This window comes from Panulirus ornatus, chromosome 1, assembly GCF_036320965.1.
Source record: "Panulirus ornatus isolate Po-2019 chromosome 1, ASM3632096v1, whole genome shotgun sequence".
Lineage (NCBI taxonomy): Eukaryota > Metazoa > Arthropoda > Malacostraca > Decapoda > Palinuridae > Panulirus > Panulirus ornatus.
Genome location: NC_092224.1, coordinates 99,972,730 through 99,999,495, shown reverse-complemented (window position 1 = coordinate 99,999,495; position 26,766 = coordinate 99,972,730). Strand labels below are relative to the sequence as shown.

The 26,766-nt window shown below is 40.5% G+C and overlaps 1 long non-coding RNA gene across 1 annotated transcript in view; it reads right to left on the bottom strand.

The window, feature by feature from the left end:
- Positions 1-24,063, bottom strand: part of LOC139752946 (uncharacterized) — a 95,689-nt gene extending 71,626 nt beyond the window's left edge. Inside the window, exon 1 of the long non-coding RNA XR_011713625.1 lies at positions 23,887-24,063. This is a non-coding gene — a long non-coding RNA (uncharacterized lncRNA). The remainder of the gene's footprint in view (positions 1-23,886) is intronic.
- Positions 24,064-26,766: the final 2,703 nt, after the last annotated feature.

The window sequence follows — 26,766 nt, the reverse complement described above, 5'->3', positions numbered from 1 at the left end:
AAGACGAATATATTAGTGCAGATGAACGTACAGTTTCACGGAGCACATAATGCCCTTAAACAGCAAGGATTCGAACCCAGAACTTTTGTGTGGTAGTTGGCGGTAAGTTCTGTAAAATGCTCACTACCTAGAATGCAAGTCTGATGAGATTTGACTGGTCTAGAAACCGTTCTTCATGGATGCAAGACGAGGGGTCTTCGATTACTTCTAATCGGATAGTCATTTCCCTAATAGAGACGATCATAGCCGAACGGTTAGCGTTTCCAATTACCACGCATAAGGTCCCGGGTTTCAATTCTTGCAGTTGTAGACCATTATGTGATATATATATATATATATATATATATATATATATATATATATATATAGAGAGAGAGAGAGAGAGAGAGAGAGAGAGAGAGAGAGAGAGAGAGAGAGAGCCAAAGCTTTAGGTGTTGCAGAGTTTAGAGTGTAAAAGATGAAAATGGGCAAAAATGATTAAGAATTTAGGAGCAAAGAAGGATCAGGAGAAGGAGAAAGAGAAGGAAAAATTGAAGAAACAGAAGACTGAGTATTCTAAGAAATTTTGCACGTATCTTTCGTAGAGGGTTAGGTCAGAGCTGCGTAACAAAACACGAGAAGACAAATAGTTCCACAGCTTAAGTAGTGGAAGGAAAGAAAAAGATATCACAACAACCCACCCAACAGTTGGCAACATGTGACCTGTGACGCAGTTGTTTGACGAGTGATGTGGATGTACTAATGTTAGAGAAACAAAAGTTAGATTTTAAAGGCAGAACCCAACGTGATATCTGTAAAAGAGTAATGAGAGCAAGACAAGTATTACTGAGTCAGGAAAAGGGAATTAAATTCTGAGGCAATATCAAGAGATGACGGGAAAACTGTTTGCTTTAGGTTCGCGCACATGAAAACGGTGATCTGTAGGAAAACGAATCAACCTTCAATATTACTGCAATAAACTCTGCAGAGGAAAAGAATTCTTGACATCGAGGGATTTTCTTTTTTTTTTTATTTAACTGGAGCGGCATGGGCAGCTGAATGCCCTAAACATGGTATATCTATATCTATTTATCTATAAATTCTTTTTCTTACATATTCGCCATTTTCCGCGCACAAAGAACGTACGCTGGGTGCACCGCGCTGCATGTGAACAGTGTAGGCACAGGCCGACTGACCGGGAACTGACCCGTCCGCTTAGCAACGACTGCCGCACGCCCGGATCCCCGTGCACGTATAGACCAAATTGACCAGAATGGTCACCATTGAATGTCCGCTTAAGTGAACTTTTACCACCAGAGACTAAGCAAAGCCGCAAGTCAGTACAATGCTGTGCGGCAGGAATTACAGGGTATTGATTGTTTTGAGGTTTTAGGTTCATTACTAATTGTTTTCTTATACTTTGTGAATAGACTGTATAGTTATTACCGAGCAGGGTGCTAGAATGCATGCCACAATCATTCCTATAAATGCTTTAAGGTTAGAATATTTAATGTAAGAATATTCACGGCTCAGCCTACAGGAATGCGAGTGGTCATGAAGCTGGCAGTGCATATATATATATAATATATATTTTTTTTTTTTTTATACTTTGTCGCTGTCTCCCGCGTTTGCGAGGTAGCGCAAGGAAACAACGAAAGAAATGGCCCAACCCCCCCCATACACATGTACATACACACGACCACACACGCAAATATACATACCTACACAGCTTTCCATGGTTTACCCCAGACGCTTCACATGCCTTGATTCACTCCACTGACAGCACGTCAACCCCTGTATACCACATCGCTCCAATTCACTCTATTCCTTGCCCTCCTTTCACCCTCCTGCATGTTCAGGCCCCGATCACACAAAATCTTTTTCACTCCATCTTTCCACCTCCAATTTGGTCTCCCTCTTCTCCTCGTTCCCTCCACCTCCGACACATATATCCTCTTGGTCAATCTTTCCTCACTCATTCTCTCCATGTGCCCGAACCATTTCAAAACACCCTCTTCTGCTCTCTCAACCACGCTCTTTCTATTTCCACACATCTCTCTTACCCTTACGTTACTTACTCGATCAAACCACCTCACACCACACATTGTCCTCAAACATCTCATTTCCAGCACATCCATCCTCCTGCGCACAACTCTATCCATAGCCCACGCCTCGCAACCATACAACATTGTTGGAACCACTATTCCTTCAAACATACCCATTTTTGCTTTCCGAGATAATGTTCTCGACTTCCACACATTCTTCAAGGCTCCCAGAATTTTCGCCCCCTCCCCCACCCTATGATCCACTTCCGCTTCCATGGTTCCATCCGCTGCCAGATCCACTCCCAGATATCTAAAACACTTCACTTCCTCCAGTTTTTCTCCATTCAAACTTACCTCCCAATTGACTTGACCCTCAACCCTACTGTACCTAATAACCTTGCTCTTATTCACATTTACTCTTAACTTTCTTCTTTCACACACTTTACCAAACTCAGTCACCAGCTTCTGCAGTTTCTCACATGAATCAGCCACCAGCGCTGTATCATCAGCGAACAACAACTGGCTCACTTCCCAAGCTCTCTCATCCCCAACAGACTTCATACTTGCCCCTCTTTCCAAAACTCTTGCATTCACCTCCCTAACAACCCCATCCATAAACAAATTAAACAACCATGGAGACATCACACACCCCTGCCGCAAACCTACATTCACTGAGAACCAATCACTTTCCTCTCTTCCTACACGTACACATGCCTTACATCCTCGATAAAAACTTTTCACTGCTTCTAACAACTTGCCTCCCACACCATATATTCTTAATATCTTCCACAGAGCATCTCTATCAACTCTGTCATATGCCTTCTCCAGATCCATAAATGCTACATACAAATCCATTTGCTTTTCTAAGTATTTCTCACATACATTCTTCAAAGCAAACACCTGATCCACACATCCTCTACCAATATATATATATATTGGAAAGGATCACAATTTTGCATGTGATCAAGTATATTCTTAAGAGTCCATGGGGAAAATGAAATACGATAAGTTCCCAAGTGCACTTTCGTGTAATAATCACATCATCAGGGAAGACACAAGAGAGAAATATAACGAAGAGACGTAGCTAGGACGCCATTTGGTAAACATGCGATTGTCCAAGACAAGACAATCGCATATGTGTGTGTGTATATATATATATATATATATATATATATATATATATATATATATATATATTTTTTTTTTTTTTTTTCATACGATTCGCCATTTCCCGCATTTGCGAGGTAGCGTTAAGAACAGAGGACTGGGCCTTAGAGGGAAAATCCTCACCTGGCCCCCTTCTGTTCCTTCTTTTGGAAAATTAAAAAAAAACGAGAGGGAAGGATTTCCAGCCACCCGCTCCCTCCCCTTTTAGTCGCCTTCTACGACACGCAGGGAATACGTGGGAAGTATTCTTTCTCCCCTATCCCCAGGGATATCCCCCAGGATATATATATATATATATATATATATATATATAAACTCTCACTTTCATAGATCACATGATTCTTCAACAGCAGCAAGGATTCGACCCCGGGACCTTTTACGTAGCATTTGGGAACGCTAACCACTCAGCTATGATCGCCCCTGATATAGAAATGACTTCGATTACAAGTAATCGAATACCCTTCATCTCACATCCATGAGCAACGGGTTCGAGTTCTAGACCGGTCAAAATCCATCAGGCTTACAGTACAAACAGTTAGCATTTTACAAAACTGACTGTCAAACGCGGAAGTATATGAAGACGAATATATTAGTGCAGATGAACGTACAGTTTCACGGAGCACATAATGCCCTTAAACAGCAAGGATTCGAACCCAGAACTTTTGTGTGGTAGTTGGCGGTAAGTTCTGTAAAATGCTCACTACCTAGAATGCAAGTCTGATGAGATTTGACTGGTCTAGAAACCGTTCTTCATGGATGCAAGACGAGGGGTCTTCGATTACTTCTAATCGGATAGTCATTTCCCTAATAGAGACGATCATAGCCGAACGGTTAGCGTTTCCAATTACCACGCATAAGGTCCCGGGTTTCAATTCTTGCAGTTGTAGACCATTATGTGATATATATATATATATATATATATATATATATATATATATATATATATATATATATAGAGAGAGAGAGAGAGAGAGAGAGAGAGAGAGAGAGAGAGAGAGAGAGAGAGAGCCAAGGCTTTAGGTGTTGCAGAGTTTAGAGTGTAAAAGATGAAAATGGGCAAAAATGATTAAGAATTTAGGAGCAAAGAAGGATCAGGAGAAGGAGAAAGAGAAGGAAAAATTGAAGAAACAGAAGACTGAGTATTCTAAGAAATTTTGCACGTATCTTTCGTAGAGGGTTAGGTCAGAGCTGCGTAACAAAACACGAGAAGACAAATAGTTCCACAGCTTAAGTAGTGGAAGGAAAGAAAAAGATATCACAACGACCCACCCAACAGTTGGCAACATGTGACCTGTGACGCAGTTGTTTGACGAGTGATGTGGATGTACTAATGTTAGAGAAACAAAAGTTAGATTTTAAAGGCAGAACCCAACGTGATATCTGTAAAAGAGTAATGAGAGCAAGACAAGTATTACTGAGTCAGGAAAAGGGAATTAAATTCTGAGGCAATATCAAGAGATGACGGGAAACTGTTTGCTTTAGGTTCGCGCACATGAAAACGGTGATCTGTAGGAAAACGAATCAACCTTCAATATTACTGCAATAAACTCTGCAGAGGAAAAGAATTCTTGACATCGAGGGATTTTCTTTTTTTTTTTATTTAACTGGAGCGGCATGGGCAGCTGAATGCCCTAAACATGGTATATCTATATCTATTTATCTATAAATTCTTTTTCTTACATATTCGCCATTTTCCGCGCACAAAGAACGTACGCTGGGTGCACCGCGCTGCATGTGAACAGTGTAGGCACAGGCCGACTTGACCTGGGGAACGTGACCGTCGCTTAGCAACGACTGCCGCACGCCCGGATCCCCGTGCACGTATAGACCAAATTGACCAGGACATGGGTCACCAATTGATGTTCCCTTAAGTGAACTTTTACCACCAGAGACTAAGCAAAGCCGCAAGTCAGTACAATGCTGTGCGGCAGGAATTACAGGGTATTGATTGTTTTGAGGTGTTTAGGTTCATTAGCTAATTTTTTCTTATACTTGTGAATTAGACTGTTATAGTTATTACCAGCAGGTGTGCTAGAATGCATGCCACATCATTTCTATAAATGCTTTAAGGTTTAGATATTAGATGTAAGAATATTCACGGCTCAGCCTACAGGAATGCGAGTGGTCATGATGCTTGGCAGTGCATATATATATATATATATATTTTTTTTTTTTTTATACTTTGTCGCTGTCTCCCGCGTTTGCGAGGTAGCGCAAGGAAACAGACGAAAGAAATGGCCCAACCCCCCCCATACACATGTACATACACACGACCACACACGCAAATATACATACCTACACAGCTTTCCATGGTTTACCCCAGACGCTTCACATGCCTTGATTCACTCCACTGACAGCACGTCAACCCCTGTATACCACATCGCTCCAATTCACTCTATTCCTTGCCCTCCTTTCACCCTCCTGCATGTTCAGGCCCCGATCACACAAAATCTTTTTCACTCCATCTTTCCACCTCCAATTTGGTCTCCCTCTTCTCCTCGTTCCCTCCACCTCCGACACATATATCCTCTTGGTCAATCTTTCCTCACTCATTCTCTCCATGTGCCCAAACCATTTCAAAACACCCTCTTCTGCTCTCTCAACCACACTCTTTTTATTTCCACACATCTCTCTTACCCTTACATTACTTACTCGATCAAACCACCTCACACCACATATTGTCCTCAAACATCTCATTTCCAGCACATCCACCCTCCTGCGCACAACTCTATCCATAGCCCACGCCTCGCAACCATACAACATTGTTGGAACCACTATTCCTTCAAACATACCCATTTTTGCTTTCCGAGATAATGTTCTCGACTTCCAAACATTCTTCAAGGCTCCCAGAATTTTCGCCCCCTCCCCCACCCTATGATTCGCTTCCGCTTCCTTGGTTCCATCCGCTGCCAGATCCACTCCCAGATATCTAAAACACTTCACTTTCTCCAGTTTTTCTCCATTCAAACTTACCTCCCAATTGACTTGACCCTCAACCCTACTGTACCTAATAACCTTGCTCTTATTCACATTTACTCTTAACTTTCTTCTTTCACACACTTTACGAAACTCAGTCACCAGCTTCTGCAGTTTCTTACATGAATCAGCCACCAGCGCTGTATCATCAGCGAACAACAACTGACTCACTTCCCAAGCTCTCTCATCCACAACAGACTGCATACTTGCCCCTCTTTCCAAAACCCTTGCATTCACCTCCCTAACAACCCCATCCATAAGCAAATTAAACAACCACGGAGACATCACACACCCCTGCCGCAAACCTACATTCACTGAGAACCAATCACTTTCCTCTCTTCCTACACGTACACATGCCTTACATCCTCGATAAAAACTTTTCACTGCTTCTAACAACTTGCCTCCCACACCATATATTCTTAATACCTTCCACAGAGCATCTCTATCAACTCTATCATATGCCTTCTCCAGATCCATAAATGCTACATACAAATCCATTTGCTTTTCTAAGTATTTCTCACATACATTCTTCAAAGCAAACACCTGATCCACACATCCTCTACCACTTCTGAAACCGCACTGCTCTTCCCCAATCTTCCCCAATATATATATATATATATATATATATATATATATATATATATATATATATATATATATATATATATATACCGAAATCCAGGTACCCAATGGAATGAAATTGGCTTAAAAACAACTATATTAAGTATCACGCTGAGAAATACACAATTAATATTATGATTAGATGAATATATAACAAAAGAATATATCAGTAAATACGCATACTTTCTCGCAGTAAACAAAGCAACTAAACGTCCTCTAAAAATCCCACAGTAAATCTCAACAATCAATTCATCCACTTTACCCTGGACTGCACCTCGTCTCCCTGGTCGCCCACCCTGTTTAAAGCCAACATAGCCAGGCTACAGAGCAAACAAAGCATGGCTCTCGGATCAATCACTAACTGCCTAGCAACCATAAACACAACACCTCCACAACGAAACAAAGATACCACCTGTACAACAAGCCCACTTTAGTAAGTTCGGCGACCGCATACTTGCAACAGCCCCAGACACATCCCGCCCAGACAGCACCATAACCAGTCACTATACCATTAGTAGAAAGAAAACTTCCCTCCGTTTCACACTTTAGTGACCCATAATCACAATTCCTTGTCAAAACATATGCACAAAACAGTGACATGACGACCACTAAAAAAAACACAGCCCTCCGGACTCGGTCATAAACTCTGCTCCACCAAATATACACTTATCTGAAACTTCGATCCCCAGGCATGTACAAACGACACTCGCTCTCCTCCAGTACTTATTTCTACAGCCATACAACATACTCATTAATTCTACACTCACAGTAACCTCCCTGGGGATAGGATATCCCTGGGGACGGGGAGGGGATACTTCCCACTCATTTCCAGTATGTCATAGAAGGCGATTAAAAGGGAGGGGAGTAGGGGCTGGAAATCCTCCTCTGCAGTTTCTTGAATTCATCGCTCTGCATGAGGATGTAACTAACTTTACGGATGCTTATGTATTCTATGATGCTTGCTTTGTCTTTTGGCTTCAATACTTGAAGTTGTGTTCGAGTGTACCTTTTAGACAGATTAAGGAAATCTCAGTACCAAGTGTGACTTTCTAGCGAGATAGAAATGTGGAGTAATCAAAGCATATTTGATAACGAGGTTACATGAGCTATTCAAATATGGTTCACCAAAATGTAAATACAGCTGATATCCAAGACCTGTGACCTTCCTACGACATCTCCTCAAATCTCATTTCCTTAAGCGTCTTCAGTCACAACCTCAAGTTTTAACTTTTGTTATATAGAAGATTTCTGATAGGCTGTGGCACAGGGAGTCTAACCTCACTGCTTCACTTATTCGGTTTTCTTCTCCCTCTGTTTTCACGTTTCCCGTTTTCTCTTCGTCTGGCTTACTTTCATTATTTTCAACTGCTTACAAAGTCTTTTTACCAAATTTTTCCATTTCCTCTAATTACATCGATTTTACTCAGGCTTTGTCTTCTCTTTCTTTCATCCATCAAAGACGTTTCTTCCTTTAACAAATTACACAAGTTCACTCATCCTCTGGTGACCCGACTCTTCTGCATTCCTCCGATTCTTTCAAATCTTCTCCATCTTCTTTTGCTTGATCTACGTCGTGGCTCGTTACAAACACTTCTGTAAACTTAGATCTGGATTGGATCTCTCAGTAAGGCGGACGTAACGTAGTTAGGTTTAATGCCTCAGAGAATCCAGCGTCTTCCTACACGTCTTTTTAAGACTCTTCGCAAGATAGATAGAAAGGAAGATATAGACTAATATTACCTTCGTTGAAATTTGTTTTACACAAGATAACGTGGAAAACTTCATTGAAATATGCTTTTACTCATTCAATATACATTGAGTGAATACATATACATGTATATATATATATATATATATATATATATATATATATATATATATATATATACACACACACGTTATGACAGACATTGGGCAAGAAGGATTTCCTATTTCCTTTGAAGCGTCAATGATTTCAGCACTTACCACGGTACACATACTTGACATCACCGTAACATCTATCCTAGAGACTCCACTTTATAGACAAAAAATTAATCTATTTCTAAGAAACTACTCGTGTTAGTCCCATTCTCATGATTTTGTAATGATGTGCGAAAAACATGAGAACAAATTGGAATATCGGTGAAAGGGCACAAGATGAAGTGATAATCCAAGATGGAATGACGAGGAGATAAAGTGAGAATTTTGAAGGAGTATTGAATGTGATGATAGAGTGCAGATGTAGGGTGTTTAGGTCGGGGTGGTGTGCGAGGTGAGAGAATCATGGAGAGTGGTTTAATGAGGATAGAAGAGATGGTGAAAACTTTACGCAAGATGAAATGCTGCAAGACAGCTAGACTGGATGGTACTGCAGTTTAATTTCTTAAGAAAAGGGGTGACTATGTTGCTGATTGATTGGCAAGGATTTTTATTATATGTACAGATCATGGTGAGGTACCCGAGAATTAGAGGAATGCATGTATTGTGCCATTGTACAAAGGCAAGGGGGATAAAGGTGATTGTTCAAATTACTAAGGTATAAGTTTGTTGAGTAATCCTGATGTTATATGAGAGGGTACTGATTGATTGGGAAGTAGCAATATAGTTTCAGAAGTGGTAGAGGATATGTGGATCAGGTGTCTGCTTTGAAGAATGTGTGCGAAAAGTACTTAGATGGATCTGTGTATGGCATTTATGGACATGGAGAAAGCATATGATAGGGTTGATAGAGATGCCTTGTGGATGATCTTAAGAATATACAGTGTTGGAGAAAAGGTTCTAAAAGCAATGAGAAGTTTTAATCAAGGGCGTAAGGCATGTGTGCGAGTAGGAGAGGAGAGTGAATGGTTCCGAGTGAAGGTTAGTCTGCAGCAGGGGTGTGTGATGTCACCATGGTTGTTCAATTTGTTTATAGACGAGTGGTGAGGTAGGTATATGTGAAAGTCTTAGAAAGAGGCGAGTATGCAGTCTCCAGGGGATGAGAGGACCTTGGAAGCGAGTCGGTGCTTCTTCACCGATGATACAGCACTGGTGGCGGATTGGAGTGGGAAACTGCAGAAGTTGGTGACAGTTTGGAAGAGTGTGTAACAGGAGGAAGTTGAGAGTAAGCGTGAATAAAAACAAAATTATTAAGTTTAGCAGGATTGAGGAAAAGGTTACTTGTTGAGAGTTTGAATGAAAAGAAAACTGGGGAAGTGAAGTATTTTTGATGTCTGGGAGTGGACATCGAAGCGAATGGAACCATCGGAGCGGAAGCGAGTTATAAGGTGGGAGCACTGAATAATGTGTAGAAAGAGAGAACGCTATATAAGATGGCAAAAATGGATATATCTGAAGGAAAAGTAGTCCCAAAAATATCTTATGGATGCAAGGCATGGGTAATAGATAAGGATGTGCGGAGGAGGATGGACGTGTTGAAAACGAAAAGTTTGACGACAATATGTGGTGTAAGGTGGTTTGATCGAGTAAGTAATGAAAGGTTAAGAGATGCGTGGTAATAAAAAGAGTGGTTGAAAGAGGTGAATAGATTATGCTGAAATGGTTTGGACATGTGGAGAGAATGAGTGAGAAAAAGTTGACAAAACGAGTCTATATGTGTCAGAAGTGGAGAGAATAAGGAGAGCTGGGAGACTAAATTGCAGACGGAATAAAGAAGATTTTGAGCAACTGGGGCCTGAACACGCAGGAGGGTGAAAGGCATTCACAGAATACAGTAAATTGGAACGATATGATATAGTGGGGTAGACGTTCTCTCAAATGACTGGACCAGGGCATGTGAAGCGTCCGGGGTAAACCATGGAAAGATGCGCTGGGCCTGATTGTGGATAGGGAGCTGTGGTTTTGGTTCATAACACATGACATCTAGAGACTGGATGCTAAAGGATGCAGATTTTCTTCGTTTGTTCCTGGGGTTATCTCGCTAATGGCGATGATATATATATATATATATATATATATATATATATATATATATATATATATATATATATACATATGTAAGGTGGTTGACAAACAACGACCAGAGAAGTACTACTCCTTGGGTGTCAGGAGGAGTAATGAATTGACAGCTATGCAGAGAGTCAGCAGTGCAGTAGCTTTCGCCTTCTCCTTCCTTAACCCAGGTTCTTGTCTTTCCTCTTCTGTTTCATATGCACGTGCAATGCTGGAGCTCAATCCATAAACACAAACACTCTCTTCACCTTTCACATAACTTTTGACAACACGATGATACACTCCTTTATCCTAACTACCCATTTATCTCCAGCGTCTCGTAGGAAGCAACTAATGGGAGTGGGAGGAGTGGAAAGTGAAATCCTTTCTATTCTTGTGTAATCCGATTGAAGAAAGAATACGTCGCCTCATTCGAGGTGAAACATTTGCCTATGAGTTTGTATCCATTACAACGATTGAATCAAGACGAATCAAGATTTATCTTGTTCAATCAAGATTATCAAAGCCTTTGATAAATTTGGATACCGATATTAGATCATCTCTTAACCTGCTTTTTTCTAAGCTAAATCTATTCAAGTCGTTTAGTCGGCTCTCATCGGATTGGTTTCTCAGTCCGGGAATCATCTTGACAGCTCAGGGCTGTACTCTCTCCATTTTGTCCGTGTTCAAGTAGGGTGATTAAATCTGAACACAGTATTCAAGATGGGGACGAACCAGTGAATTGTAAAGAGCGAGGGTTTAGGTTGGAAAGACCCAGCAATAAATCCAAGAATTTTGTTCGCCTATTTCATTGCTGCTGTGTAGCAATTACTTGGCTTTAAGTCAGAGATTTTTTTTCTCCCAAGTCTTCTTCCTTCTTTACTTCTCGTTGTTAATCAAAATCTATACCGTAGTATAAACAGAACCTTGTACTTACTACAATTTGAATTAATTTGCCATCTATAAAAATGGTCCATCAGCCTTATATATGTTATCATGAAGATGCAGATGTTCAAATTTAACGGTAGATATATTTCCCAGCTTGGTATTCTCTATGAATTTCGATACCTCACATCGCAACCTATTATCAGTATACATAATTGTAGTGGCGATTGAGAATACTTATCTTAAGAACATGTGCATGCATAATCTTACCTTAATGAGTGGGACTGGAGCCAATAGGCCTTACTGGATTGTGTGTTAATTGGCAAGCGCTTAAAGGAAAAGTTGCTGGATGTGAGCGAGCTGAAATGGACACCTTTTGAATATCTGAATATTTCTTTGTGAAACAGAATGAGATTGTAATGGTTTTGGTAAAGAGAATATACTATTAGTGGGAAGAGGATGGTGAAAGTAAGTGATCCTGAAAGATATGTCTGTGTGAAGAGAGACTGAATTAATAGTTGCATAAAGCGAGATTTATGATGCAAGAAATGAGTGGATTTTAGGGAGAACGTTATGTCTGCGGTCAGGTAGGAGTTGGGGGTGTTTGGGAGACGAGTCAGTTCCTGTGTGCCGAGGACACAAGGCTCTTTCCAGATTCAAGTGAAAGCCTGCAAGAATTAGTTTCTGATTATAGAAGAGTGAGTGAGTGGCAACAGTCGAGAGTGAACGTGTATACAGGCGAGATTATTAGGTCTAGTAGGGCAAAGAGACAGGTTATCTGGGATGAGAGTTTCGATGGAGAAAAATATTGGAGGACGCAATGTGTTTTAGATATCTAGGAGTGGCATGACAGCGAGTGGAGCCATGGAAGCTGAAGCGAGTCTTAGTGTGGGGAGGGTGGTAAAGATCCCGAGAGTGCTATAGAATGTGTGGCAAGACGGATCACTATGTGGGAGGGCGAAATCGAGTATATTTGGAGGTATGGTTGTCTCACTGGTGTTGTATGGACGACACACTGGCCAGTGTGTCGTCCAGAATGGCAGAGTTGAGACCGAGGTTTTGTGGTGGTGTTGCGATTTAAAAACTTTACGAATTATTGGCACCTGATGAGACGGATTGGCTCCACGAAACATGTCGTGCCACATGTTTAGAAAAATTACTTGTTAGACAGAATCATACGAACTATCGAATTGCGATTTCACCTTCCCAAGTATCAGCACGGACTAGTGTGATGAACAGATCAATATATACGTACACATACACACATTATTAGAAAAAGAGAGAGAGAGACAGAGTTTACATAGAGTTACATCGGTACACAGACCACGACGATCCAAGGTCCAGGCGATGTGGACTGGCGTTAATACAACTGATGAAATACAAACAAGCAAACAATGTGGTCCTTTTAAAAGAAGCTGAAGAAAAGAAGAGTAAATTAAAGCCCCTCTCCCCGACCTACTCTCCCTCCGGCGGCAACACACAGGACGGTGAAGATGTAGAAAAACTATGTTGCAGGATTGATACGCCTTATGGAAATTTTTCACGAGTCAGAATAGTGGACGATTGTGAATGCGTACGTCATTCATTCCATTACCAACGACATGCATCACATGCATCCCAACATCATTTTTTTTTATCAAAACAATACTCAGGATAAGCTCCGACCTGCAGCTTCGCAACTTGCCATGCCCATATAACTCCTGCTGTGGGGAAATGATACAATAATTCTTTCTCGTTCCCTTATAGCAGGCAACACGGGTTAATCAGCATTGGTAAGTTCCTGTAGCATGGCGCCAGAGCAATATCAGTGGATGAAAAGGTAGCACATTACACAACCATGTTATGACGACTAATTATAAGAACCATTCAACACCAGGAACTCACAAGAGATGATCGAACCTAATTTTGAAGGTATTAACAGTGTTGCTCCATACAACATGTCTCGGAAGCTTACTCCTCGAGTCAGTAAAGTTTCTGATCCTAATGTCCCACTTGTTCTCTCGGTACCTTCGTTACAGAACTGGGAGAAGTTATACATGCTGGAGACCGTGACGCCTAGATCTATCACACTAGGGGATGTCCTTTACCTAGTGGCCCACGTCAGTTCATAAAAGAATTTTTGTTTAAGTTTCCAGTTTTCAACAACTTACATTTATTGATGTTAAATGGCATTTGCCAATACTTAGATTATTCAATTATCTCATATATATATATATATATCCTTTTGTAATCTTAGTTTATTTTCTTCAGTTACTATAGCATTGCCGATCTTTGTGTCATCTGCTAATGTGGACACGAAAGTATTCAGCCCTACGTCAATATCGTCGATATAGATGAAAAGTATGGGCCCAAAGACGGATCCGTGATGGATCCTCTCTTGTAGCAGGTGATCACAGTGACGATTCTCCATTCACTGCGACTCTCTGCCATATCCAGGCTTCTATCTAGTTTCCTATACAGCCGGTAATCCCCAAGTCCCAGACTTTATGCGTTAATTCAACGTGGGGGACTTTGTCGAATGATTTCTGGAAGTCCAGGAATATGAGATTTATTGTTTTAGTCTTGTGGCTGATAGTAAATAATTCATGAGAAAGCTGAAGTTAGTTTGCAGGGTATGATCTGTGGCTTTTATAACCATTCTGTATATTACTGATTGGAATATGTTGTTCAAAGTAAGCTATGATTTTATATATTATCATCTACTGCTGAAGTTTACATATAACTGATGAGAGGCTAATTGGACGATAATTGCCAGGCATTTCACGGTTTCCTTTTTAAACATAGGAGTGACGTCTGCCAGCCTCCAGTCTTGCGGGATTATTCCATCCTGGAGAGAATCATTATGAATATAGGTTAAAGGTTTGGCAATTTCGTATCTGACAGAAAGAAAGTCAGTTAAACCTAACCCTCATACTTCATGCTCATTAACTGATTGCTCTAATGGTTTTCCTCTTGCAACATCAAAACCTTTTCTTCCCGGGACAAGTCTTTACATATAGGAATTAAGAAAAGTTAATACAAGACTTTTTCAACCTAGTAGCGAAAAACGTAATCATGCACCAAAAATCTCACAACACCAATAAACACATCTTGCCACGTTACCAATACACAATCACTAACAGACATATATATATATATATATATATATATATATATATATATATATATATATATATATATATCATTCATTCCATCCCATGCATGCCTTTCACCATCCTGCATGTGTAGGCCCCATCTCTCAAATTCATTTCATCTTTCCATCTCCAGTTTGGTCTCTCTGTTCTTGTTCCCTCCATTTCTGATACACATATCCTTTTTATTAACCTTTCCTCACTCATTTTCTCCATACGTTCAAACAATTTCAGCACTCCCTCTTTAGCTTTCTTAACCACACTTTACTTTTAGAGCTCTTTCTTATCCTTTTTATTACTTACTCGATCAGACCAACTCACAACACAGATTGTCCTCAAACATTATCTATTTCTATTACATACACTTTTTCCACACATCATCTATAGCCCATGCCTTACATCCACATAACATCGTTGGGAATACTGTACCTTTAAGCATGCCCATTTGTGCCCTCCCAGATCACGACCTCTTTCCACATTCTTCAGTGCTCCCAGAACCTTCGTCTCCTCCCCCACTCCATGACTCGCTTCCGCTTCCATGGTTCCAAATGCCGACATATCCACTCTCAGGTATTCAAGAATTTCAATTCATCCATTTTTCTCAATTCAGACTCACAACCAAACTAACCTGTTCCTCAACCCTGCTAAAACTGTCAACTTCGCTTTTATTATCATTTACTTTCAACGTTCCATTACACGATCTCCAAGACTGTCACCAACTTTTGCCGTTTCTCGCTGGAATCTGCTACCAGTGATGCATCATCAGCAACAACAGCTGACTTATTCCCAAACTCTCTCATCGCCTACAGATTACATATTCGCCACTCTCTAAAAAAATTCATTTACCTTCCTAACCTCCCCATCCAACCTTCATTTCAAATCAATCAATCACCTTTCTTCCTAATCACTCGTATCACTTAAATCCTTGATAAAAACGTTTTACTGCTTCTAACAGCTTTCCTTCCACGATATGTATATTCTTAAGATCTTCCTCAAAGCACCTCTATCAGTCCTAGCACGTGCTTTCTCAAGATCCATGAATACTACATACAAATCTATCAGTTTTTCTAGGTATTTGTCACACACATCACATAAAGCAAACACCTGATCCACACATCATCTATCACTTCTGAAACCACAGTTCCGCCCCAGTCTGATGCTTCGTACATGACTTCACTCTTTCAATTACAATTTGCCCAGACAGCTTACCAGATACACTTAGACTTATTCCTCTGAAGCCTGAACACACGTCTTTATCTCTTTTGCCTTTGCACAGTGGCATTAAACATGCATATCGCCAATCCTCAGGCACGTCACCATGATCCATATATACACTGAAAATCCTACTGAGCCTATCAACACAGTCACCCCCTTTCTTAAATGTTCACTTCAGCAGCCAAATTTTCACTACATCTTCTCTCCTCATCAGATCACTCTCGTGGCACGACCCTCATTTTGCATATCAACCCGCCGCAAACACCCCACATCTGCCAGGCTATTATCAAGCACATTCAACTGTCCTTCAGAATACCTACACCATCTCCTCCTCACTTCATCACTAACTTATCACATCCCCATTGCCCCCTTCACCGATGTTCCCACCTGCATTACTAAACTCTTTCCAGAGCATCTTATTCTCCCTAAAGTTTACCGATACTCTCTCACCCCAACTCTCATTTGCCCTCCTTTTTAAACCTTGCACCTTCCTCTTGACCTTCTGCCGCTTTCTTTTATACATTTCCCAGTTGTGTGCAATCCTTCTCTGTAAATTCTTCTATAACTCTTTTTCCTCTCACTAACAACTTTATTTCCTCCCAACACTCAATGCCCTTTCTGATCTCCTCACCTTCAATCTTACACATGCCACACGCATCTCTCACACACGCCAGCATCGCTTCCCTAAGTACCTTCTATTCCTCACCGACTCCCATGGCTTCGTTTGCTCTCACCTTTTGCCATTCTACACGCGGTCTTTCTTGGAATTTCTTCACAAAAGCTTCTTTTCCAGGCTCACTTACTCTTACCACTCTTTCCTCACCCATAATGTTTCTTCCTTTCCACAAACCTCTACAAGGGAATGATCAGACATCCCACCAGCTGCCTCCCTCAACGCACTTACATCCAGAAGTTTCTCTTTTACACGCCTATCAACTTGCGCACAATCCAATAATACCCGCTCACAATCTTTCCTACTAACATACATCTATTTGTGCATGTCCCTCTTTTTAATCCAGTCATTCTCAATCACCAGTCCTTTTACAAAAATTTTTCATCATTTACATGCACACTACTGAACACCCTGTGCCACCAATTGTCCCCATAACTAACACATTATTCATCTTCACATTTCAATCACCCATCACTAATACCCGGTCTCCAACATTAGAACTCATATCACAGCCAAGTTTCCATATCAAGATCAAACATCTACTATTAGTTGCATCCATTTATCATCAACACCAAATACTCAACATCCACTCCAAACATTCACTATAACAAACATTCATTTTCTTACACCAGTTAACAAAGACACAACGTTGCTCTCCATCATACTGGTGATTATTGTCAAACCTTTTAGTTGTATCTCATGCCTGAACTGCCTTTGTGTAAAGTGAATCGTGTGTAATCTAGTTTCCATTAATTTTCTCAATCAATTTAATGTCCCCCTAATATTTTACGGTTCCATTTATTCTCCAGCTCCTGGAAGCGTATTCAGGTCTTCTAGCCTCCAAGGTATCACTTTCAGTCTATTTCAATTTCATTTCATATTGACATGATACCTTACAAGTGTTCAGTGTCTCTCTATTTCAGGATAAAGTCATATCCGTTGTCATTTTCTATACAAAGCTTGTATGATACCTTAGAGTTTAACAGACTCATTTCTATTTCAAGCTAGTCTAATACGTCAAAGTTTTCTATTTCTCTAAATCAAACCTATATGGTACTGAAAATGGTTATCAGTTTCTAAGTTGGTAAAAAGCTTTACTGGCTACGACTGTAATACATGTTTCCATCATATCTTTGAATTTCGAACTTTCTTGGACTTTTCAAGCTGTCATAGAACCTGAAACATGTTTCTCTTTCGAACTTCCGTCATAACTCATGGATCATCAGTAACTGCTATATGCTGGTATGCCATTAAAAGGCATTATATTTTCAGACTAACATGAACGCTTTAAAAGTAATATTTCTGTTTGCATGAACTGTATAAAGGTTTTATATCTACTTCAAGCTGGTATTATGAACCTTCAAAACAATTTATTTCTGTCTCATACTGGGATGAGCCCTAGGTTCCAGATCTCTCCCAAGCTGGCATCAGTCCTTCAAAGTTATATGCTTACACTTCAATCTGATATGTTCTCAAAAGTTATCACTTATTTCATAATAGCATTAGCTGTTGAAGGTTAAGATTATTTCCGTTCGCTCTAAAGTGAATGCATTAAAATGTATAACAAATTTCAGGTCTCATTTCAGTTATTTTTTAAAAGATGAAGATAATTGTAACGAATATGAAATACCTCAGTGAGGAGAACATCAAGAGATAGTTTTGTCCAAAGTGCATCCATGTGTTCCGGAACTTCTTCGTGAAACACACTGTCAAAATAGTAATTCATGAACTGCCAAGAAGAGGGAGAGGGGATGAGGGAAAAAAAATGAGAGAGAGAGGGAGAGATATAGAGAGTTGAAGAGACAGACATGGGGAAAAATAGATTTGAAATAGAATAAGAACCAAAGTAATACCTATAAAAACTCGAGAATAATTCTATCTATGATACCAATGGAGTCGATGTATTACTATTCTACAGATTAAGCAGAAAATGTCTGACTGAGGGACTAAAAAACTTTCTTTTATGCTTGGTACTACTGCAGTAGCTCCCACTATTGCCAGCACCGCCTTCTCTGACTACCCCTACGGCCAGTGTTGCCACTGCCAATACCTCTATGTCCTCTACACATTCCCAATAAGACGGTTGTTGAACATCAATTTATTCTGACCACAGAGGAAAGGGGAAAGGCAGAGGGTGAGGCAGGCACGTTGAGAGAGGGGAACGTGTGAAAATGAAAGCTTGGGGTGAGGCAGAGAGAGGGAGAGGGAAGGATCGCCAACAAGAAGAAAGAGGAGGACTTTCATCTGGTATGGTATCCTTTAACGATGATGATGGCATATTCTATCATGGCGTGATGGAGATCCTCCCCTCCTGGTTTACTTTCCCGAAAGAAGGAACAGAGAAGGGGCCAAATGAGGATTTTTCCCTCTCAGGCTCAATCATCCGTTCTTGGCGCTACCTCGTTAGCGCGGGAAATAGCGAATATGTATGAAAAGGAAATATACATATACATCAGCATCTGCGAATAAATCTCCAATCACTTTCTTAACCCCAGACAGATATGAATCCAACTCACGTAGTTCAAAAGAATGAATCCTGTAGCTTGTCTTCTTTTTGCTACCGATATGTATCACTTTGCAAGGATCGATATTAGAATTCATTTGCCACCTTTGAGCTCTTCATCAGTTTCAAGCCGTTGACGTTTGAATTTTTTTTGCAGATTTGTTTCCTAGCTTTGTATCATCAACGAATTTTGATACCTTGCAATGAAGAACATTATTGATATCATTGCCATATATGAGGGAACTAACCGGTCCCAAGACTGATCCTTGTGGCACTCCACTTCTTACGCCTAACCATTCTGAGCCTTCGCTATTAATCGCAACTGTCTGTTTACGGCCAGTCTACCAGATTCCTAATCACTAAAGTACAATCACATCAATGCCCTGTGAATTAATTTTTGGAAGTAACCTTTGAAAATCTAAAGAGATTATATCAATTGATTATTCTTTACCATACGTGTTGACTACCTCATAAATGAAAACCAGATTTACCGACACGAGTGATTTCGTCAAAAATCTTGCCGAGGACTGGTTATCAAGTATTGATCTTCTGAATGGTTTACATTTCTTTTTCAAATGATGATTTCCATCAGTTTTTCTAACTACAGATGTTAAACTAATTAGATGATAATTTCCGGGCGGTTATTTATTACATTTCTTTATGAATATCGGTGTTACAATGGCAAACTTCCATTCATCATGAACTTTTCCGGTATTGAAAAGAGTTTGGCAGTCAAGGGCGTAACTAACATATCTTTCGCCAGTGTCACTGTTCTGATAGGGCTTTATTCTATTCATCTATATTTCGTTTATTGCTGATAAGACGTGTTTATCTTACGTCACTTTGTTGAAGAAAGTTTTCCTCTCTCATTAAAGAAACTGGATTTAGAACATGGGTTGTGTCCTCTTTTGAAAATACAGATACAAGAAAAACTCTTGATGCTCCTGACATGGCTTAGTTGCCAAATTAAGGTTTTCCGTAACTAATGCACAAAGTGACCAGGTAACTACTCTCTTGCTTCCAAGTTAATTGTCAAACTCCGAAAGGTATCATACTATTTTCAGCAATATACGCTTCATATTGACGTTTACTTTGTCGTATAACTCTCTTCGATTCTCTACGCAAAGTTACATTACTTCCTCAACCATATTGATTATTGGTCTCCGAGTTTCTTATGAGCTGCTTTCTTAAACAACAGAATTACTGAGGAATATATCCCTCTCCAAGGCAAAGTTGGTTTAGGTACGTAGATGTTCTTTGTATCTGGCCAACAAATGTGAATTTACACATTTCTCCTCTTGCTTAGAATTTGGTGCTTATCAAGTTTATCGATAAAACAGAGAAATTATATGTTAACAGCCTTGGAATGCTTAATCCATAGAGTTGGCAACATATCAAATTTCAGCATTTACGTCAAACCTACCAATTTTTTGGTTCACATATTCGTTATCACTCAGCACAACGTGAAGAATTAAACAATCAACTTTCCCACCAATGTTCCTTCGGGCATCACATAAACAGCATGCATTCCACAATTCTTGGATGAAGCGTTTGAAAATATATACAGTATTGGATGCAGTACTTTAAGTATGATCTCAAATTTGGCACAGAAATCATTTTTTTTAGTTAACCCCGAATCTTCACGTGATTCCAAGAATATTTCAGTTTTGCCATTTAATAATAAGTTTCCGACCTTCAGAAATACTAACGAGAATATTTCAATAAAAAAAATCACCAGAAAATTCTACTGACTGTGTTGACAGAATACCCGGCAAAAGCTGTAATACGTTTTTCACATGGCAGACGGACAAGGATCTCTCTGCAAGACTAAAGCAACATAACTATTGTAAAAGAACATGGCAGGTTACCGATGCTTTGTTTGTTCACGTTAGAAATTATGACAATTCTTTTATTTAGACTAATACTATAGTAAAACCTTGAACTTTCTCAAGAGAAATATCACCGAATCTTCCCATATCAAATACTCAAAGAACTGCAACATAGATATCTGTGAAGATCAATATTAACTGAATAGCTTTGTCGCATGCAAAACTTGTAAACAGCTTTATCTGTCAAGAGAGAGAGAGAGAGAGAGAGAGAGAGAGAGAGAGAGAGAGAGAGAGAGAGAGAGTCCAGCACTCGTAGATGCCACACGATACGATAACAGAGGTGCATATTTTCGTATCCTCTGTCGTTAGGGTCAATGCATGTTTCCTCTCGTGGACCTGCTTAGGTATTCCCTCGTTGAAGAATGTAGACAAGGGAAATCCATCACCAGCTGCCTTATGTATCCCAATGCACACTTCCCAGCAGACAGTCAGCCGCTTCAAAGACGATGCTGTTCGCTAACACACCCATGCAGCCTGCAGCCTGGCCTGTAGTAAAGTTGCTTGCAGGCTTATTTACACGTACATAGTCAGCTACCGTGACGACAGTGTGCGAAAGAGGGACACCAACACGCCTGTGGTTCCAACCTTCAGGGTCAGGTACCTGCTGCCTCACAGCTAAATCCGTGTTGTTACCTAGACTCACCCCAACCTGCGCTCACCTAGCCGGAAAGCCACCTCTTACAATGAAGTCTTGGGCTATAGAAACGTCTAGGGTGTTCAGTGAGGCGGGCTCATCTACAGGGTATATCGCTCCACTCTCTGTTGTCGTTTAAAGGGAACAAGGCACCGTGCCTTCCCCTGCAGCAGCAGAATTATGGTGGCCAGACAACATCCACTCGCTAGCAGGACCCAACATTGCAACATCCTTTCCTCAGCAGGAGCCAATATTGTAACATCCTCTTCCCAGCAGCACTCAATATTGCAGTAGGAATCAACATTGCAACATTCTCTCCTCAGCAGGATTCAAATTGCAATATCTGCCCTAGCACGACCCATCACTGCACCATCCACTGCTTCAGAGTTACGAATCTTTAGCGTTACCTCTGCTGTAGTTTCAGGAGAGCAAAGCATAGCATCTTTCTCTGCAGAAGATGGGAAACAACGCATCACTCCTTCCCCTACACCTGCACAATCAGGCTGGAGCAATACATCTGTGGCAACACAACTGGACTCAAGCATTCCTTCACCTCCCTTGTAGCAGGAGCAGCAACAACCTGCACCAAAAGATCGACATAAAACGAAGCAAGTCGTTCCATATGAACACGCAACGAATATCACTTTGCCCATCAGCACCCGTATAGTTATACAATACAGTCTGCTTCACAACACCTCAGCAGGGGAGGAAGGTCATCATCCAGTCTGTCCCGTGAAGGGATATGTGACCTCAGGTGAACTAGATCGCACTGCCCACACACCAATATCCGGATGTTGGCTGTCGTATACAGCGATTCCCGAGACAGTAGTGATGTGGATGACTTTCATAATGCGCAGTTACTGCGCACCAAAACACTCGTGAAAGTCGTACCAACTTTCTGCCAAGGTTCAACATATCAAAAGTCTTGTAGAAGAACAGAGATATTCACTCTAGCTTATCGTAGCTAGAGAACAGCTGCAGTTAGTCAGGCAGCAGTTACCTGTGTAGCCGTTACCGGTAGGTTTAGAAAACGGATATGCGTTGTTGTAGGAGAAACTACAGTGCGATGAATTTCGACGAGGTTGATTTTGTGAATGTCGCACTTGGTCCTCATATACTCACAACAAAATGAAATTCACTGCAAGATTTTACAAAATCAATAGTTATCAACCTTGCTCATTGCACGATCTTCCTCATCCATATACCGCAGTTTTCTCTTGTATGGGTAACATAATACGTGACCAAACATATAAGTCCATCCTATCATCACCAAGTAACACCTGTTCATTGCACTACAGTCTACATTCATGTCAATACACAGCTATAGCCGTGTATTAAACAAGCCTGATCACCCCCCTCCCCCCCTCCCCCGACCTGGCACCCCATAGTCTTGCTATGAAGAAGGTAAATAAGGCGGTAATTCTCCAGTCATAATGTACAGCACGACGCCTGGCGTACCACAAGCATCCACATATTTATGCGTAAACATTTATATCATGTGTCTGTTGCGTATATTGCAAGATCACTCAGTATCACTTAACGAGAGTCCTGGTGCAAACAATTCCAGACTTTGTAAAGTGGATCCTCGTAAACAATCGTATAACCACTGGCTATGGCGTCAGCAGTGATGGCATACACACCTCAGCCGACGGCAGAGGAGAGTCAGCCTCACCTCTGAGCATGGCCAAGCGACGTGCGTCAACCAACCAGCCAGGCAGCCAAACGTTCAACCACCGATGCAACTTGTCCACACGTTGGCATAGTTATAAGTGGGGAATCCTTGGGCGTCCTCTCTCTCTCTCTCTCTCTCTCTCTCTCTCTCTCTCTCTCTCATCAGGGTAGAACTGGTTCTCGCGAGACACGTCTTCGAGTCAACGCCAGGTCACGTCTTTGAGGGTGAATTGATGATGATAATAGTGTCCCCCTGGACCATGAGTTCAGATACCTATACACATTTGGTGTTCCTTTATAACGCACGAATCTTTCGCCTAAATCTTACTTCACATGTCAACATTTTTGTTTATCACAAAAGACGAGTATAATCCAAAACAATTACAATCTAAAACAACTGACAAATTGTCTACATCCTTCGTACACTAACATTTATTATGTATCACTTGTAACTGATAAAGGATTTAACATAGGTATCGCGAACACTTATATCGTTTTTTCATAAGAGTTCCAAACTGACATTTACCATTTATCCCCGACACCACACAGTTCAGCAGAACATTGTTACAAATGTATAAGACAACTCACATCTGTAGGAGGAGGTAAGCTTGAACCGCAGGTATTACGGGTGTACCAGAACCACTCAAGCTGGCCCACGCCAACGTGATGTCTACTGCGTTTCCACTTAATCTAACCAACGAGAATATACGAGGCGATTCCAATATCCCGATGCCTGTAGGCTACGAATGACTCGCTGTAGCTGTGAGTTTCTGACGTGATCTGTTGCCGTCCAGTCCTACCCTCTACTATCCTACCACAACTGGACTCCTCAGCCAATCAGTTTCCCTTCCTCATATCCGGCTGAGCCAATCATATCTCTACCCTCGACTCGCTATGCAGCTGTGGGGACGTGGATCACTGGAACTTCTAACTGCCGGCGCGCGTCGCTTGTTAACTTGTCATAACACATTACTCTAAACACTGATAAACGTTTGATTTACTGTCTCGCGTTTTTGATATTTCTTTCATTGACGTATTTTTGATTTGGTATGGTTCGTATTCTAGTAAATAGACCAATGAGATAATTGCTATATCGGGACATTTCGGATAACTCGTTACATTATATGACTGGAAATATTATACGGTCAACCCGATCATGATTAATCTAATTCATGATTAATGTATGATCAGCCTGTAAATAAATCATCGATTATAAGTCACGAACAGATGGCCTAATACGCTTTTAATTTCAGCTTAATATATTTTATGTGAGGGAAAACAGCTCAAGCGTGACTGACCCAGATCTGTTATTTTACTTTTTTAGTCTTATATATGCAAGTTGTCCTTCCGCTCTTCTGTTATACATTATATGTTTCTTGAATACGAGTCTATTTTTCATCCAGAAAATTTTCATAATCGTATAGTCGCCCACATAATGGAACCCTGATATTACCGCACTAGAAATGTGTATCGTAATTAAAACTACCTCTCACGTACAATATCTTATGAATTCAGGAATAATTTGAATAAAACGCCAGATATAAACGTATAAATAATAGCAGTAATGGGGACACTAGAAGGCTAATGTGCAGCAGCGTGGAGTTGGTGATAGCTTGAAAAAGTACTGAGTGGAATTGAATTTTTCGGGCCAGGTTAAATCATTTTCTTTTTTCAGACAACCCAGTCGTGGTATAATCAGTGCTCCTGTTGTCTGTCTTTCTCATGTGAACTCATGTGTGATTGACGATTAAGTTTTATAACCAGTGAGGGGTTTTGCCATATCATTTATCTACCTATCATAATCTAACTGATAATTCAATGATAATATTGTACATCCTTAGTAATGGCTTGACAATTCGTAGTCTCGTTACGAAGACACAGTCAGATGTTGATTATCACCTCAAGCTTCGGTATTTCCAGAAACAGATTAATTCCAGTACGTCATGAGTGGTCTCACTGTAATTACACTCTCATATGACCTGTCGCATCTCTGCTTGACGAAGATTTTAGACACATACTCGTAAAGATCAATAGCCGGTTTACTGTTACATTACGTGTTTATGTTCAGTTAAGGACGCGATCTGTATCTGTTTAAATTACGGAAGTAAGTCAAGAATCAAAGTTTCTTCAGCTACCGTACAGAATGACGGAACCTCGTTGGTCTTTACAAAAAGGGTTATAAGCCACTAGACAACCATCGAGCTTTCAACTTCGTAATAACATGATGCAAGTCTATGTCAGTATCATTAACCTTCCCAGCGTCACTCCATCCTTCGTTGTACACGTGCAAAGCAGCTGAAAAAAAACAAGAATCATCTACTGTCAACATAGCTTCTTCATATGACCCTATTAAGGGTCTACACATACAGCGGGTCCATAACACAACATTAACTAAAGAACTAATCGTCTCACACACACAGGACGGGCCAGTGGTGGGCAAAGATTTAAGATCGTAAGTTGCCGGTATCCAGACCCTGTTTACCTCCCTAACAGATGAGGCAAAGTTTTGAACAGTGATTTGTTGCAGTGGGTGAAACACTGGGACCAAAAGTTCTGGCACACAAGACTTAAATGTTTCTTTGACACACAGAACAGGTGCTGGAGGACACCCACTTCTTGTTTACATTTGGCAAGGCACACATGATATCTAGGTCACGAAAGCACATACAGCAATATGCAGGTGACATTTTCCATCACGCTATCAATGCTGAATTACATCTGTGGTTCAGAAGTCTTGCAAATTATACCAACACTCACCTTCTTTTTCCATGTTCACGTCTGACTTGTGAAGCACATTGACTTATCTTAAAGTAGCCACAGATTTTTCAGTGAATCATCAACAGTAGCTGTGTTATGCCTCGACACAATAATAATACGGGTTGATGGACCTAAAAGAACTCAAAACACTTCCTAAATGAGCGAAGAAAATATATGGCTAAACTTCAGGTATAGTACAAGGCGTCACAGAAAGAAGTTTTTATAAGTATGTTATTTTTCTTCAGCCTCATGGATGTGTTGATAGTAGTTTAAACCAGTACCACAATTACCGTAAGAAGAAACTTGATATACATTTCACTTCAGATCCACAGCTGACGTTATATTTCACCTCCTTAGTTACATGAAAAGTATACAGATTTTTCCTTCGTCTCTTTGGAACATTAGTATGCCTTTCCACACCACTCATTGTGTTCCTGATATCTTCCACTATCAAAGAACAGCCTCAGAAGGCCAGACATATCTGTTGCCCTTAATAAAGTTCCTTTATATCATGCAGATCTCTCAATAAGCAGTGTCTCAGGACTAAAAAACAAAATGAACCTAGAATACAAGGTTTAAGCTTGATCTCGAAGTCTTTACAAAGAAGAGAGAGATTCCTGGATGTGAAGAATTATCCAAAATGAAGAGGATATATAACTTCCTGAGGATAAAACACAAGGCCATCATCACTGCAAAATATTTTGTGAAGAC